General features: G+C 48.5%; 1 protein-coding gene across 2 annotated transcripts in view; it reads right to left on the bottom strand.

Moving 5' to 3' along the window:
- The window catches only part of AP4M1 (adaptor related protein complex 4 subunit mu 1), a 209,409-nt gene that overhangs the window by 75,890 nt on the left and 116,726 nt on the right, over positions 1-16,793 (bottom strand). The window lies entirely within an intron of this gene.

The following is a 16,793-nucleotide window of genomic DNA, read 5'->3' as shown; positions in this document are numbered from 1 at the left end:
GATGCGGGTACTTACCTGCTTGCAGACTGGAACCGGGGCACCCCCTTCTCCATTGAAGCCTATACATTTTGGGCACCACTCTGACATCTGCACCTGACCGGCCCTGAGCTGCTGGTGTGGTAACTTTGGGGTTGCTCTGAACCCCCAACGGTGGGCTACCTTGGACCCAAACTTGAAACCCGTAGGTGGTTTACTTACCTGCAAAAACTAACAAACTCTTACTCCCCCTAGGAACTGTGAAAATTGCACTGTCTAGTTTTAAAATAGCTATATGTAATTTATGTGAAAACTGTATATGCTATTTTACTATTTCAAAGTTCCTAAAGTACCTACCTGCAATACCTTTCATTTGAAGTATAACATGTAAATCTTGAACCTGTGGTTCTTAAAATAAACTAAGAAAATATATTTTTTCAATACAAAAACCTATTGGCCTGGAATTGTGTTTGAGTGTGTGTTCCTCATTTATTGCTTGTGTATGTACAACAAATGCTTAACACTACTCCTTTGATAAGCCTACTGCTCGACCACACTACCACAAAATAGAGCATTAGTATTATCTCTTTTTGCCACTATCTTACCTCTAAGGGGAACCCTTGGACTCTGTGCATACTATTCCTTACTTTGAAATAGTGCATACAGAGCCAACTTCCTACACCGTCCGACTGAGGATCATCTGTCCCATCTCAACAAGGAAGTTGTGGCTGTCTTGGCCAAGGGAGCTTTAATGAGGGTTCCGGAGCCAAAAGTAGGCTGTGGCTGCTATTCCCGCTACTTCCTGGCCCTTAAAAGAGGCAAAGGCCATCAGCCTATTTTAGATCTCTGAGCCCTCAACTTCTTCCTCAAGAAGGAGAAATTAAAAATTCTCACATTGGCTCAGGTTTTGTCTGCCATGGACCCAAGAGACTGGATGGTAGCGACTGGATGGTTGCAGGATGCATATCTACAAATTCACGTCCTGCCTGCCCACAGGTGTTACCTATGGTTCATGGTATGTGTAGAAAAGTGCCACTGTTGGCATGGTTACCCCCCACTTTTTGCCTAGTGTTGATGCCAACTGTGATTGAAAGTGTGCTTGGGACCCTGCTAACCATGCTCCAGCACCAGTGTTCTTTCCCTAAAACTGTACCTTTGTTTCCACAATTGGCACAGACCTGGCATCCAGTTAAGTCCCTGGTAAAAGGTACCCATGGTACCAAGGGACCTGTGGCCAGGGAAGGTCTCTAACGGCTGCAGCATGTATTATGCCACCCTGGGGGACCCCTCTCAATCAGCCCATGCACACTGCCTTGCAGCTTGTGTGTGCTGGTGGGGAGAAAAAGGCAAAGTCAACATGGCACCCCTCTCAGGGCGCCATGCCCACAAACCACTGCCTGTGGCATAGGTAAGTAACCCCTCTAGCATGTCTTATAGCCCTAAGGCAGGGTGTACGATACCACATGTGAGGGCATAGCTGCATGAGTCAGTGTCTAAGCTCATTCTTAGACATTGTAAGTGCAGTGTAGCAATATTGAGTATATGATCTGGGAGTTTGTCATTACAAACCTCTCAGTACAGTAAACCTACACTGATACCAGTGTGGGATTTCTTGAAAAATGCACACAGAGGGCATCTTAGAGATGTTAGCTCAACTGCTAGTGTAGGACTGACGGTGTGTGCCAGCCTGCCACTTTCAGATGAGTTTCTGATCACATTGGGTGAGTGCCTTTGTGCACTCTGTGGTCCGAAACAAAGCCTGTCCTGGGTGGAGGTGCTTCACACCTCCCCCTGCAGGAACTGTAGCACCTGGTGTTGAGCCTCAAAGGCTATCTGCCCACCAGAGGACCAAGAACTCCCGAGGACAGTGGCCCACCCCTGAATCACAAGACCTGCCCACTCTGCACCCGACACCTCCAGCCCGAGCCCACCGGTCCAGAGAAGGTCACCAGGCGATTCCGACTTTGAGTCCACCCTGGATTGACTCCTCCTGGCCAACACGACACAGTCTCCATAGGTTTCCATTAAAAACCCAAAACCAACTTTGACCTCTGCACCCGGCCGGCCCTGTGTTGCTGGTAGTGCACTTCTGGGGTCAACTTGAACCTTGACCTGTGGACTTTCTAACCCCGAAGACTGGGATCGTAAGTCGATTACTTACCTGTAAACTCTTAACACTTTTCCTCCCCTAGGACTGTTTTGCTTTGCCTAAGAAATTGCACTGTCTACTTTTGAAATTGAAATGTGTTACTTGTAAACTGTTTTATCTGCAAAACTCAAAGTGCATTTGATATATAAGCCGGATACTAACTTACAACTGTACTTACCTGCAACAAAGATCCTTTTGGTTCTAGAAATAAAGTAACAAAGGTGTATTTTTGCTATAAAAAAACATCGGCCTGGAGTTAGTCATTGAATGTGTGCCTTATTTCTTGACTGTGTGTACATAAAATGCTTTGCACTACCCACTGATAAGCCTAACTGCTCGACCACGCTACCATAAAAGAGAACATCAATATTATCTACTTTAGCCTCTGTAAAGCCTCTGGGGAACCCCTAGGCTTTGTGCACACTATACTCCACTCTGGTATAGTAATTACAGAGCCAGCTTCCTACAGCTGGGGACCCCTCATCTTCACAGATTAGCTGCAGCCACCGTCATCACCATGGTGAACACCTGAGGGGCACTGGTAATGCCAATGGGGAGCACAGTAAACTGAAAGTGTTCGTGGCCTACTGTAGGAATCTGGCTCTGTATATACTATATCAAAATGACTGAATGGAATCAACATTGAATACAGTTTTCTTTAAAATGCCAAAAAACTATTTTCAAGGTGGACACAGTGCAATTTTCAATAGTTCCTGGGGGAGGAAAAGATAGTACAGTTTTACAGGTAAGTATTCAATTTACAGTTCCTATCTCTGGGTTTTACGTAGTCTGTCGTTGGGGGTTCAAGTTAACCCCAAACACCCACCACCAGCAACAAGGGTCTGGTCAGGTGAAGAGGTCAAAGAGGAACCAAATTAACGTGGGCTCTTATGGAGACCGGGGGGTACTCAGAGTCCAGTCAGCTGCGACTCGGTGGGCAGACCAGGGTTGTTCAAGAGAGCAATGGAGGGGCCCCAAGTAGGCACCAAACACGCACCATCAGCAGCACTAGGGCGGCAGGGTGCAGGGTGCAAACAGGGCATCAGGTTTTCAATGCAACTCTATGAGGGGGCCCCGGGGGTCACTCTGAGGCGGCAGACGAGGTCCAGGAGGGCTTCTCGGGCAAACCGCCAACTGGACAGGGAAGAGGAAAGAAAGTCAGCAGTGCCTCACAGGAGCAGAATAGGATATCCAGAAGTGATGCACGTGATGGCCTACATCAGCAGTCGTGATGCAGTCCTTCAGTGGTCCTGGAAAACTACCTACAAGCCTTGGCAAATGCAAGAGTCATAGAAGAAGGTTTTGCAAGACTGAAGAGGACCAGCAAGGACCAGGAGACTCAACTCAAGAAGGGGAGTCCAAGGCGACCCTCAGCAGCTGGGAGAGTCACAAGAAGAGGAGGAAGCCCCTACAGGTGGCCCACAGGCAGCAGGCACAGGAGTCGTAGTGAGACCCACTTAGCACGCCTGAAGAGGAGTCACACGTCACTGAAGCAACAGGCAGGAGACTGCTTTGCAGGATAGAGTGCTGGAGGCCGGGCTACACAGAGCCTGAAGGTTCCTTGGAGGAGCAGCCAACAAGCCTTGGTAGCTGCAAGAGTCGCGGTGCACAGGGGTACTGTCCTGCAAGGAGAATCAAGGGCTTACTGTCTCCCAAGATGGACAGCTGGTAGAGAGGAACAAGGGGACCACTCAAGACCACCACCTGTGATGCAGGATCCACACAGCGCCAAAGGAGAGAAGATACACGCAGCCGGTTGTCGTTGCAGTTGGTGCCTGCGGATGCAGGGGAGTGACTCCTTCACTCCAATGGAGATTCCTTCTTGCTTCTTGTGCAGGCTGAAGACTCCTCACCATCTGAGGATGCACAGCCAGGGAAATGTTGCAGTTGCTGGAAGGAGCCAGTGAAACAATGTTGCAGAGCGGAGTTGTCGCTGGAGTTGCAGATTGTCGGTTCCTGGGGGGGTCCAGTTGCAGTCCCGGTGGCCAGAAGATGAAATAAAATATGCAGAGGAGTCCTGCTGCAATCTTGCATGTCGAATCTGAAGACTCACCCGGGAGGAAGACCCTAAATAGCCCAGAAAGGGGTTTGGTCACCTAGTAGGGTGATCACCTATCAGGAGGGGGGGCGTCCCTGGACTGGTGCAAACCGGTTTATGCAAGGAGGGCACCAAATGTGCCCTTCAAAGCAAAAGGGTGGCTTGGGGAGGCTACCCCTCCCAAACCATGTAACACCTATTTCCAAAGGGAGAGGGTGTTGCCTCCCACTCCCAAAAGAAATCCTTTGTTCTGCTTTCCTGGGCTTCAGCTGGTCAAGCTGCAGGAGGGCAGAAACCTGTCTGTAGGATGTCAGTATCGCGGGCTGCCCGGGAAAACCCTTCAAACTGGTAGGAGCAAAGCTTGGGGCCCTCTAAGGAGCCCCCAGTGTATGGAATCATACAACCAATACTGGCAACAGCATTAGGGTATGATTCCAACATGTTTGATACCAAACATGCCCAGGTTTGGAGTTACCATTATGTAGCTGGACATGGGTAGTAACCTATGTCCTGTACATGGGTAAAATGTCTTCCCTGCACTCACGAAGTCCAGGAGACTGGAGTTCGTTGGGGCACTTCTGCTCATGCAGGTGTGCCCTCACACACAGGTACTTGCACCCTGCCCTCTGGGCTAGGTGGGCCTGCCATAGAGGTGACTTACAGTGACCTGGTGTAGTCACCTGTAGTGAAAGGGTGCATGCACCTTTTCACGCAGTCTGCAATGGCAGGGCTGCAGATACACTTTGCATGGCTCCCATGAGTGGCATAATACATGCTGCAGTCCATGGGGAACCCCTGGTGCCCCAATGCCATGAGTAACTTGTAACCATATACTAGGGACTTACATGGGGGCACCAGAATGCCAATTGTGAGGTGTACTAGTCAGGGACAACCAAATTTGGAGGGAGAGAGGACAGTCACTGGGGTCCTGGTTAGCAGGATCCAAGTGAACACAGTCAAAAACACATTGACATGCAAAAAGTGAGGGTAACCATGCCAAAAAGAGGGTATTTTCCTTAAAGCGTGGACATCTGATAGAGACTTCTCGCTGCAGATTCCCTACCTTAGCATTCCCTGGCGTCCGCTTCGAATCCAGAATTTTTCTGCTGAGTAGTACCTTGTGCACTCCGTCAGGTGGCGTCATTTGGATCCACCTGTGTCTCCGCATCTTCCCTCCTTTCCGGGAGCCAGAGCGACCTCCACTCAACTAAAGGAATTTTAAAAGCCCCATCAGATTTGACATCGGCGGCTTTGGCCTCTGCGCTGTTGGGCACCCCGGGACCAGATAGTGGATCCGAACCGGCACTGGGTTCTCACAGTTGACCTCTTTCTGCGCCGGGCCTGACATCGACGCTCCTTCCACTGCCGGCGCCCTCTGGTGGTGGTAGCCCCATCCTCATTCCAGATGATCCAGAGCCAGAAAGATGTCGTACGAAGCAGATCCCAACTTCGATGGCACCAATTAGACCCAGATCAGTGCCTCAGGCCCATTTAGAACAGCTAGGCACAGGTGAGGAGTGGGGGGGGGGGTGGTCTGAGAACCCTTTATAATACAGATTGGAGCATAATGCCTAGGGCAGGTGAAGCCTTGGACCTAGACCTGCCTACGGTGCCAGTCAGGACTAAACTCCTGATGGAGGTGCTTTAGCCAGGGGTTGCTACATCAGAGCCGATGTTACCCTTCAATGAAGCCCTCACAGATGTCCTTCTGGGAACGTGGTCCAAACCCAGCACAGGGGCTCATGTGAATAGGGCAATCGGCCCGCCGCCATAGATCAGCTCCAAGTGACCCTACTTTCCTCACCCAACATCCCACCCCAGAGAGCTTGGTGGTCCAAGCCTCCACTTTCCGTGGTGCCTTCCCTTTTGCTCCCCTGGATAGGGAATGCAAGAGGCTGAACCAACTTGGAAATAAGATGTTTTTTTCCTTGAGCCTGGCATTGAGGTCTGTAACATCTGTTGCCTATTGGGCTGTTTTCCCATACTTTATGGGATACAGTGGCACAAGTGGTGCCCCAGGTTCCGGAGGGTGTACGGGACACTCTCACCCAAGCTGTCAAGGATGGGAGAGTGGCAGCCAAGTTTACCATCAGGTGTGGCTTGGACACGTCCGAATCGCTGGGCAGGGTGATTTCTTCGAAAGTGGCCCGCCGACGCCACGTCTGGAGACTTACCACTGGCTTTTTCGGGGGATGTCCAGTCGAACTTGATGAACATGCCTTTCAATGGCTCACGCCTTTCAGGTGAGAAGGCAGACTCTGCGCTTCAGGCGTTCAAGTATTCTCGAGCTACGGCCAGATCCTTGGGCCTCTCAGAGCCGATTCGCCAGCAGTCTGCCTATCGTCCCTATCGAGGCTTTGGGAGGGGCGCGGTACCACACAATCACAGGTTGGTTAGCCACAGTCCTCCGTCTTCACAGCATCCCGTGCGAGGGCGAGGTAGTGGTACCGTCACACCCAGGAGGGTCTAGCCAGAGGTTGGCCACCGCCCAGCACCCCCTCTTCCGCAACACCCAAGCCCTCCTAGTATGGTTCTGCAAAACCATGTCCTCCCAGTTGGAGGGAGGATTCAGTTTCATTTCCCTCACTGGCGGTCCATGACATTGGACAAATGGGTTTTGCAGATCATACAGAAGAGCTATTCCCTCTCCTTCCGGTCTTTCCCTCCCTCCATGCCTCCGGTAAAAGAACGGCTGATGGAGGATCATTTGATCTTACTCTGCGAAGAAGTTAAGGCTCTCTTGGCCAAGAAAGCCATAGAAAGGGTCCTGATGTCAGAAGAAGGCAGTGGTTGTTATTCCCGCTACTTTCTGATCCCAAAAAAGAACAAGGGTCTTCGCCCTATCTTGGATTTAAGGGATGTCAATCTCTTACTCAAAAAGGAGAAATTCAAGATGCTCACTCTTGCTCAGGTCTTGTCTGCCCTAGATCAAGGAGACTGGATTTTAGCGTTGGACTTGCAGGATGCGTATTTTCACATCCCCATCCTGCCGGCCCACAAGTGTTACTTGCGGTTCAAGGTGGGCCATGAGCACTTTCAGTTTACTGTGCTCCTCGTCTGTCTCACCAGTGCCCCCTCGGGTGTTCACCAAGGTGATGGCAGTGGTAGCAGCTCTTTCCCTACCTCGACGAGTGGCTGTTGAAGGCTCCTATGCCCCAGGCTCTCGTCACCCACCTTCAGACTACAGCGGACATCCTGCATTCACTGGGGTTCACTATAAACATGACAAAAAGTGAGGGTAACCATGCCAAAAACAGAGCACTTTCCTAAAAGCATGGACATCAATCCTCCAGTAAGGCTGCCTCTCTGAGAGGATTTCTGTTGCAGAAGCACAGGAGAGTTCTTCACCCAAACCTGTCCACTCTCCGCCTTCTTGTGAGGAGACTGAGCGGCAGCAGCTGACAGCTTTCTACCTTCCTCCTGAAGTACGTCAAGTTATTTTGGCAGCCAGGCGTCCCTCCACTAAGATTGTATACGCCCACTGTTGAAAAACATTTGTGGCAGGGTGTGCCGAGAAACATATTGATCCTCTTTCTGAAGTCTTGCTCTTTATTCCTTCCCTTGCCCATCAGGTTTGTGCTCTGGGCACTCTTGAGGGCTCTTTCTGCCTTCTTGAGGCTCTCTGGCCAACCCTCCTTGATCAAGTCCCCTATTGTACATAAGTTCCTAAAGGATCTTCTTCATCTTTTCCATCTTCCACCATTTATTAGCCCTCAGGGGGATCTCAATCTGGTATTCTTAATGTGCATGCCTTTCGAGCCTTTCCACAATTGTCTCCTGTAGGAAAATGCCTCTGATGGCATGATTACCCCCTAGCTTGTTGCCTTATATTGATGCTAGTTATGATTGAAAATGTGCTGGGACCCTGCTAACCAGGCCCCAGCCAGTACCAGTGTTATTTCCCTAAACTGTACCTTTGTGTCCACAAATTGGCACAGCCCAGGCACCCCTTGTAAATGGTACCCCTGGTACCAAGGGCCCTGTGGCCAGGGAAGGTCTCTAAGGGCTCCAGCATGTATTATGCCACCCTTGGGAGCCCTCACTCAGCACACGCACACTGCCTCACAGCTTGTGTGTGCTGGTGGGGAGAAAATGACTAAGTCGACATGGCACTCCCTTCAGTGTGCCATGCTCACCACCCACTGCCTGTGGTATAGGTAAGTCACCCATCTAGCAGGCCTTACAGCCCTAAGGCAGGGTGCACTATACCACAGGTGAGGGCATAGTTGCCTAAGCACTATGCCCCTACAGTGTCTAAGACAATTCCTAGGCATTGTAAGTGCAGGGTAGCCATAAAGAGTATATGGTCTGGGTGTTTGTCAAACACGAACTCCAAAGTTCCATAATGGCTACCCTGAATAATGGGAAGTTTGGTATCAAACTTCTCAGCACAATAAATCCACACTGATGCCAGTGTGGGATTTATTGGAAAATGCACACAGAGGGCATCTTAGAGATGCCCCCTGTATACCAGTCCGACTACTAGTGTTAGGCTGACCAGTTGCTGCCAGCCTGCCACATCCAGACGGGTTTCTGGCCACATGGGGTGAGTGCCTTTGTCACTCTGTGGCCAGGAACAAAGCCTGCACTGGGTGGAGGTGCTTCTCACCTCCCCCTGCAGGAACTGTAACACCTGGCGGTGAGCCTCAAAGGCTCAAACCTGGTGTTACAGTGCCCCAGGTCACTCCAGCTAGTGGAGATGCCCGCCCCTCCAGACACAGCCCCCACTTTTAGCGGCAAGTCTGGAGGAGGTAATGAGAAAAACAAGGAGTCACCCACCAGTCAGGACAGCCCCTAAGGTGTCCTGAGCTGAGGTAACCCCTGCTTTAACAAATCCTCCATCTTGTTTTGGAGGATTCCCTCAATAGATTTAGGGATGTGCCCCCCCCCCCCACAGGGAGGAGGCACAAAGAGGGTGTAGTCACCCTCCAGGACAGTAGTCATTGGCTACTGTCTCCCAGGCCTAAACATACCCCTAAAATGAGTATTTAGGGGTGACCCTGAACCCAAGAAATCAGATTCCTGCAACCTGAAGAAAGAAGAAGGACTGCTGACCTGAAAGCCCCGACGAGACAATGGACACAACAACTGACTTGGCCCCAGCCCCACCGGCCTGTCTCCAGACTGAAAGAACCTGCACAGCGATTCATCCAGCGGGATCAGCGACCTCTGTGGACTCAGAGGACTGACCTGCACCTAAAGGTCCAAGAAACTCCAGAGGACAGCGGCTCTGTCCAAAACTACAACAAAGGAACCATCTTTAAAGAAGACTCCAGCCTCACTCCGGAAGCGTGAGTCTTCACACTCTGCACCCGACACCCTCGGCTCGTGTCCAGAAGAACCAACACCGCAGAGAGGACCCCCAGGCAATTCCAACGACGTGGACACCCTGAGTCGACCTCCCTGCACCCCCACAGCGACGCTTGCAGAGATGATCCAGAGGCTCCCCCTAACCGCGACTGCCTGGTAAAAAAGGAACCCGACGTCTGAAAGAAGCACTGCACCTGCAGCCCCCAGTACCGAGAGGAACCAACCACTGGTGCAGGAGTGACCAGAAGGCGGCCCTCATCCTAGCCCAGTCAGTGGCTGGCCCGAGAAGCCTGCCTGCATCGCCATAGTGACCCCCGGGTGCCTCCATTGATTTCAATACAAAACCCGACGCCTCGTTCACACACTGCACCCGGCCGCCCCTGTGCCACTGAGGGTGTATTTTGTGTGCCTGTTTGGGACCCCACCAGTGCTCTACAAAACCCCCCTGGTTTGCTCCCTGAGGACGCAGGTACTTACCTGCTAGCAGACTGGAACCGGAGCACCCCTGTTCTCCATAGGCGCCTATGTTATTTGGGCCCTACTTTGACCTCTGCACCTGACCGGCCCTGTGTTGCTGGTGCTGGGTGTTTGGGGTTGACTTGAACCCCCAACGGTGGGCTGCCTATGCCCCCGGGATTGAACTTGTAAGTGCTTTACTTACCTGAGAAACTAACCAATACTTTCCTCCCTCAGGAACTGTTGATTTTTGCAGTGTCCAATTTGAATATAGCTTATTGCCATTTTTGCCAAAACTGTATACACTACTGTTATAATTCAAAGTTCCATACTTACCTGTGTAAAATACCTTACAATTTATGTACACAACCCCCTGATATGCCTACTGATCGACCACACTACCACAAAATAGAGGATTAGTATAACCATTTTTCTTTTCCACTATCAACCTCTAAGGGGAGCCCTTGGACTCTGTGCACACTATCTTAGAAAACAGCATCCTTGTGGCCATTACCTCTGCCTGCAGGGTGAGTGGGCTGCAGGCACTGTCATCTAAGCCGCCCTACCTTTCTATCTATTCTGACAAAGTGGTGCTTCACACTAGGGCCTCTTTTCTGCCAAAAGTGGTTACACCCTTTCATGTAGGCCAATCAATCACCTTGCCTACTTTTGACCCCCTCCCTCCCCCCACATCCTTCTAAGGAAGAGGAAACACTTCACCGTCTGGACCGAAAAACAGCTTTGCTGCTCTAGCTAGGTTGAACAAAAGAGTTCTGGGTAGACATCCAACTGTTCCTGGGCTATGTTGGTGCAAAGAAAGGTCGAGTGGTGCAGAAGCGACCATCTCTAGGTGGGTCATGCTTTGCATTTAAATCAGCTATACACTGACAAAGATGTAACTTCTGGAAGGCTTGCAAGCTCATTCCACCAGAGCTAAAGCTGTGACCACTGCATGAGCACACCAAGTTCCGGTCCTGGACATCACATTTTTCCCACTAAAAACGGATTTATTTATTTTTTGCAATGTACCTAGCTGGGGACTTTGGACTCTAGCTCAGCCAGTACCTAGGTAAACCAAGCAAACCTGTACATTTTTGAAAACTAGACACCCAGAGAAATCCAGAATGGGGTGAGTTGTGTGGCTCTCACCAGGTTCTGTTACCCAGAATCCGTTGCAAACCCCAAATGTTGTCTAAAAAACACATTTACCTCACATTTCTATGAAGGAAAGTTCTGGAATCTGAGGGAGCCAAAAACCCATCCACCCAGCTTTCCCCCAAGTCTCCCGATAAAAAAATGGTACCTCACTTGTGTGAGTAGGCCTGGTGCCCCTGACAGGAAACGACCCAAAATGCAATGTGGACACATCACATTTTTCCATCCAAAACGGACTCCTTTTTTTGTTATGTACCATTCACCCAAGTCTCCCGATTAAAAAACATTGTACCTCACTTGTGTGGGTAGACCTAGGCCTAGTGCCAGTGACAGGAAACGGCTCAAAAAGCAATGTGGACACATCACATTTATCCATCCAAAGTCAACCCTTTTCTTTTTTTGTTTTTTCTTTTTTTTTTAAGGTTTCACCTGTACAGCACTTGCGCTGTGCTTGTGAAATCTATTGTATTTAATATATCTTAAAACGGAATTACATGCCACCTTCACTTCTCATTGGTCCGTGTGCTTGTCACTTTATTTTTTCTTCATTTCTATTAGTTGAAGGGGTTCTATTTCCTGTAGTTCCTTGTGTTTCTCTTGTCAGTGTCCCGTGGCCCAAGTACACGTTCTCATCCGCTTTGATGGATGGAACTTCTTTTATTTGCTTGAGGCTGCACAGCGTTTACTGTTTAGCTTTCTTTCTTACCCTGGCCGCACACATTTAAAGTGTGCTTTCTGACACAATTTTTTTTTGTTTGTCTCACAACCGCATGCATTTAAACAGTGTTTTCTGGTAGCATTTTTTGGGGTTTGGCCTCCAACAGCTCAAATTTAAAACGTGCGTTCTGACAGCTTTTTTTATTTTAATTTTTTGCTTTCTCTGACTTTTTTTTTAATCATTTCCTCCTTTGGTATAACGATTTTTTAATGTAATGTTGTCCTCTCAGCCCACAACATTTGTAGAGCAAATTTAGATTAGTAAATGCTGCAATCTTCTGGAAATATGCTGTAAGTGCTTCTTCAGGCAGTATGTTCTCACCGTTATTGCTAATACATTTACTGACCTCGAGAAGCTCCTTTTTCTACAAATATAAAAAAAAAACATATATTAGATGGCCAGGCTAATTTTGCATCTAATTCCAGCAAAATCAAATTTTACTTGATATTTTTTGAGGAGAAAACTAACTTTCAAACCAGTTCTACCAATGCTGTTCTGCACTGTCCTCCATAAATTCTTTCTTCATTTATTCATCAGACCACATCATAAACTGTAATCTCCTGTTAACGCTTTTTTTTGTGTTTCCATTATTTAATTACTTCCCGAATTATTGATGTTCCCAGTGACTATGTTGCTTGTTTTTTTTTTTTTTTTTCGGTGCAACCACGCTGAGCTGGACTCCTACGATATGTCAGTCAGCGCAGATGCAATCTCATCGGCAGAAGCTGTAGTTCACCTTCTCTGCTTCTGCACTCCGCATTGTTTGCATGGAGCACGGTGTTCCAGAATTGCGGCCGAGTCGAAGCAAGCAAGCCGGGCTCCGAGAAGCTGTCAGCATTCACAGAGTAATTGACTCCTTGCAAACAAAGGCCATTCTCTCCGAGCTGCTATTTTGCTGTTCCTGTTGCTCAAAGCAAGGGCTTGGAACGCAATGCACTGCGCGCTAAAAGACTTAACTCTTGGGTACAAAACACTATCTAAGTTCCTGTTACACCGCGGTTAGGAATTATTTTCATTATTTCCGCATAAGGAAATAGCGGATTTTTTTACAGTGTCTTGGAATATGCTTTTTGCACCATGTTTGGTGCTTGGTCAAACATTTTAACATTATTTCTGAACATTTTCGAATGATAGGGTGATTTTTAAGTTCGTTTTTTAGGTATATTTGAAAGCTCTACAGAGCAGCTCACATATGTATGTGGATTTCAATTACAACCAAATTGCACTGTGGGTGGTTTTCTTTGCAGCCCATTCTGTAATATGCAACGATAATACACAGTTGTGCACCAACCCAGTGTGAAGGGAGCCAGCCCTCATTTGTGTGAGGGTGTGCCAATGCAAATAAGGGCACACCTTTGCTGGAGTGCTAATTTAATGAAGCAGATGCACAGGCAAAAAAGTAACCGTTGTAGGAGGCTGGCTCAGTTTGTGGTGTACAACTATGGTGTGCCACCCTATACTGAGTCCAGACAACCCTTAGTGATAATGAATAGGTGTCAAGGTATTCAAAGCTCTCTAGGTGAGTCTGTGGTGAGCAGCTCAGGCTCATCAAGAAGGAGTGTAAAGCACCTGGCATGTACCACCCCTAAGGTGTTGCTTGCGAGGTGGGCACTCCATTTAGTTTTCCTCCATCTTGGATGGAAGGAAAATAGTCAATCAGGGATAGGGAAGTGACCCTTCCCACAGGAAGTAGTCGCTATAATGGGTGTAGCCACCCAAAGGTAGGTGTCCCATTGGACACTACGAGGTTCCCCCTAAAACGCTCACTAAATTCAGTATTTAGTGGGCATCCCTAGACTAAGTAATCAGATTTGACGGACAAAAGAAGAAAAGCACCAAGAAGATCCAAGGCACGAGAACTGTGGACCTGCTGCAACAACGAAAAGGCACCAAATCTTGCCAACTGCACCCAGAACCCGACAATCCCCTTTGAGGAGCTGCTGGACAACTGGAAAAACTCTAAAGAACTCCAGAGGACCTCCAGGCTTTGAAAAAAATTGCCACAGAACTCCCTCAAAAGTGGAGGTACCACTCTACAACAGCAAAAAAACAACAAACCAGTGAGGGTCACTTCACTGACCAGCAGCTAACTCCTGAACCGGAAGTCATAGCTGGACCTGACGACACAGCTACGACCGCAAGTACAAACCCTGAAAGTGTGCCAAGTGTGGTGGCACAGTGCCTTCCAATGATCAAACTGTACCAAAACCCTGGCTGTTGGTCAGCTGACATCAGACACCAAGAAAACCAGCCTGCCCAGGGCTGGAAAAGGACCAGGAGGAAGCCCCAGTTGAGGGACTTCAGGAACACCCTGGACCTCCCACCAGAGTACCCCTATTAACCTGCAAACAACCCTTGAACCAACTTATCTCCTGCTGCAGAAGGCATCTTTGCGCACAGCTCCTGGCTCACGATTCGCTCTGCACCCAGACGCACTGTGCCCTGCAAAGAAAAACCTGCTGTGCCCTAAGGGTCGCCCACCCTTTGTGACCTGGACATTCCAGGGGGACCCTAAGGACCCATGTTTAAACTTACCTGTGCAGTGCTTTTTCAAGTGGTCCCCTACAGTGGCCCTGTACCAGCTCCAGAGACCTTCTCTCACTGGAACCAAGAGCCGCCCAGACTTCTCCAGCTGGTATAGTGTGCCCACTGACTACCTCGACCAACCTGCAAAAGAAGAACTTGGTAAACCCATTGTATGATTTTATATGTATTTTTAAAGGCGATCCTCCGTTGATTCCTAGGGTGCATGATTACACACATAAATAATTTTTTTATTAAACTTCCAAAATTCGGATCTCAAAAAGTCCTTAACCAATTTTGATAATCTTAGTCTTAAAAATAACATACAAATCGGAAGTATTTTTATAAATTGGTCTCAAGTTATTCCTTTGAGTTCGTGAGTTTCGGGATTGATACTGTGAGTACAACAACTGCTTTGCACTTCCCCAAGATTGGCCTAACTGCTCGACCAAGCTACCTTAAAAATTAGAGCATTAGGTGGTCTTGTTTTTACTTCTGTAAATCAACATGTGGTTGCCTGGACCCCCTGCACAGTGTGCCTAGCTTTGCACATTACATAGAGGGTGAGCCTCCTACACATCTACCTGGCCTTAACCAGTCAGATGCTCCAAGTGGCCTCTGCCTATCTTGTTTTCAAGACGGCAGAATCAAGTGGCCATCTGGCAGAGCTCTGTGTGCCTCCCTATGGGAGGAGCTGGACAGGGGGGTGGTCACTCCCCTATCCTTTGTGTGGTTTCGCACTAGAGCGGGAACTGGGGGTTCCTGAACTGGTGCAAACCAGTTTATGCAAGGAGGGCACCAAATGTGCCCTTCAACGCAGTCTGGTGCCACTGAGAGGCCACCCCAGCCCAGAGACACCTAGTTCTAAAGGAGAGGTCACATCTCCCTCCTACAGGAAAGCTTTTGTTCTGCCTTACCCTGCTCAACAGCAGGAGGACAGAACAGTGTCTGGAGGTCTGGAGCAGCGTGGGGTGGCCGGCAGACTCTGTAAGGCTGCACAGGCAGATCTGGGAAATCCTGTAAGGAACCCCCAGAGTACATGGTATCATGCAACCAACACTGGCATTGGTGTAGTTTCATGATTCCAACATGTTTGATACCAAACATGCCTAGGTTCGGGGAAGCCATTATGTAATTGGACTACTTGTGTTGATCAGTGTCCACTACATACCTTAAGATGTCTTCCCCGCACTTACAAAGCTCAGGAAATGGAGTTGGGGGTTTGTATGGGCACCTCTGGTCATACAGGATTGTCCTCACACTCAGCACCATGCACCCTGCCCTTGGGCTTCAGGTTCTACCACAGGGGAGTGACTTAGGCCCATATTTATGCTTTTTTAGCACCACGTTTGTGCCATTTTATTTTACGCAAAAGTGGCGCAAACTTACAAAATACAATTGTATTTTGTACGTTTGCACCGCTTTTGTGTTAAAAAGCAGCGCAAATGCGGCGCTAAATAGTATAAATATGGGCCTTAGTGTCCAGGTGCAGTGACTGCGATATAAGGCAAGTCTTACATCTACAGTGAAAGGTGCATGCACCCTTTAGCACAGGCTGCAATGTCAGGCCTGCAGACACTGATTGCACGGGCTCCCATGCTGCAGCTCATGGGTGACCCCTGATGTACCAATGGCCCCCCTCCCGGGTACCTGGTGCACATGTTGGCTGTTGGTTTTCTACATCTACGCAAGTTTTGAAGCTCTATAAGTATTGGATATTCCTTGCTGTATACGTGTGAAATTGGATGTTCAACAAAAAATTCACTTAAAAAAACAATTGGTTACAGGGGCGTTATAGTTATGCTCACATTTAAAACATAAAGAAACAATAGAATTTTACCTTTTATAGTTAGTTATCTCAAGTAACTATAACTCGTGCCCTAAGGTAACTATAACTCGCACACCTGCCATCCACAGTTATATGATCAATAATTTTACTGCAGATGTTACAGTGACATTATCAATGATGTTATCAAAGATGTCATGAGTGCAGTAATTTGTGGGGTAATTAGCAGTGCATGGCAGCGGCGCGAGTTATAGTTACCTTAGTGCACGGCATTAGAGACAGGTTTGAATGCTCTCTGAGGTGTAGCCGAATATGATACTGATCATGGCGTGTGCACTTGACATGGGAAGAATATGTCAGCCTGGAGAGGCAAGGACTTTCAAAACGCCCTGCGGCAGCTCCGCAAGGAAGGGAGCTGATGCCGTTTGAGGAGGCTGCTTCTTCAAATTAATGTTTCTATGCCGATGCGACTCTTGAATTGTGTAGATGGGTCCGTAAGTTGTGAAGTTTAATAAGAAGCAAAAGTGAAATCATTTTGATAAACAACGGCACTAAAGCAACCAAAATGCCCTGCAAGGAGGAGATAGTATAAAAAGCATTGGGCAGAGAAGAGACTCTGGACTAGCCGATCTATCCACTCTGAAGGAGACAGATGTTGAAACGTGTCACTCTCCAGGTTCAA

This window comes from Pleurodeles waltl, chromosome 12 (genome assembly GCF_031143425.1).
Source record: "Pleurodeles waltl isolate 20211129_DDA chromosome 12, aPleWal1.hap1.20221129, whole genome shotgun sequence".
In the NCBI taxonomy this organism is placed as follows: domain Eukaryota; kingdom Metazoa; phylum Chordata; class Amphibia; order Caudata; family Salamandridae; genus Pleurodeles; species Pleurodeles waltl.
The sequence above is the reverse complement of the archived record's forward strand: the minus strand, read 5'-3'. Positions and strand labels throughout refer to the sequence as shown.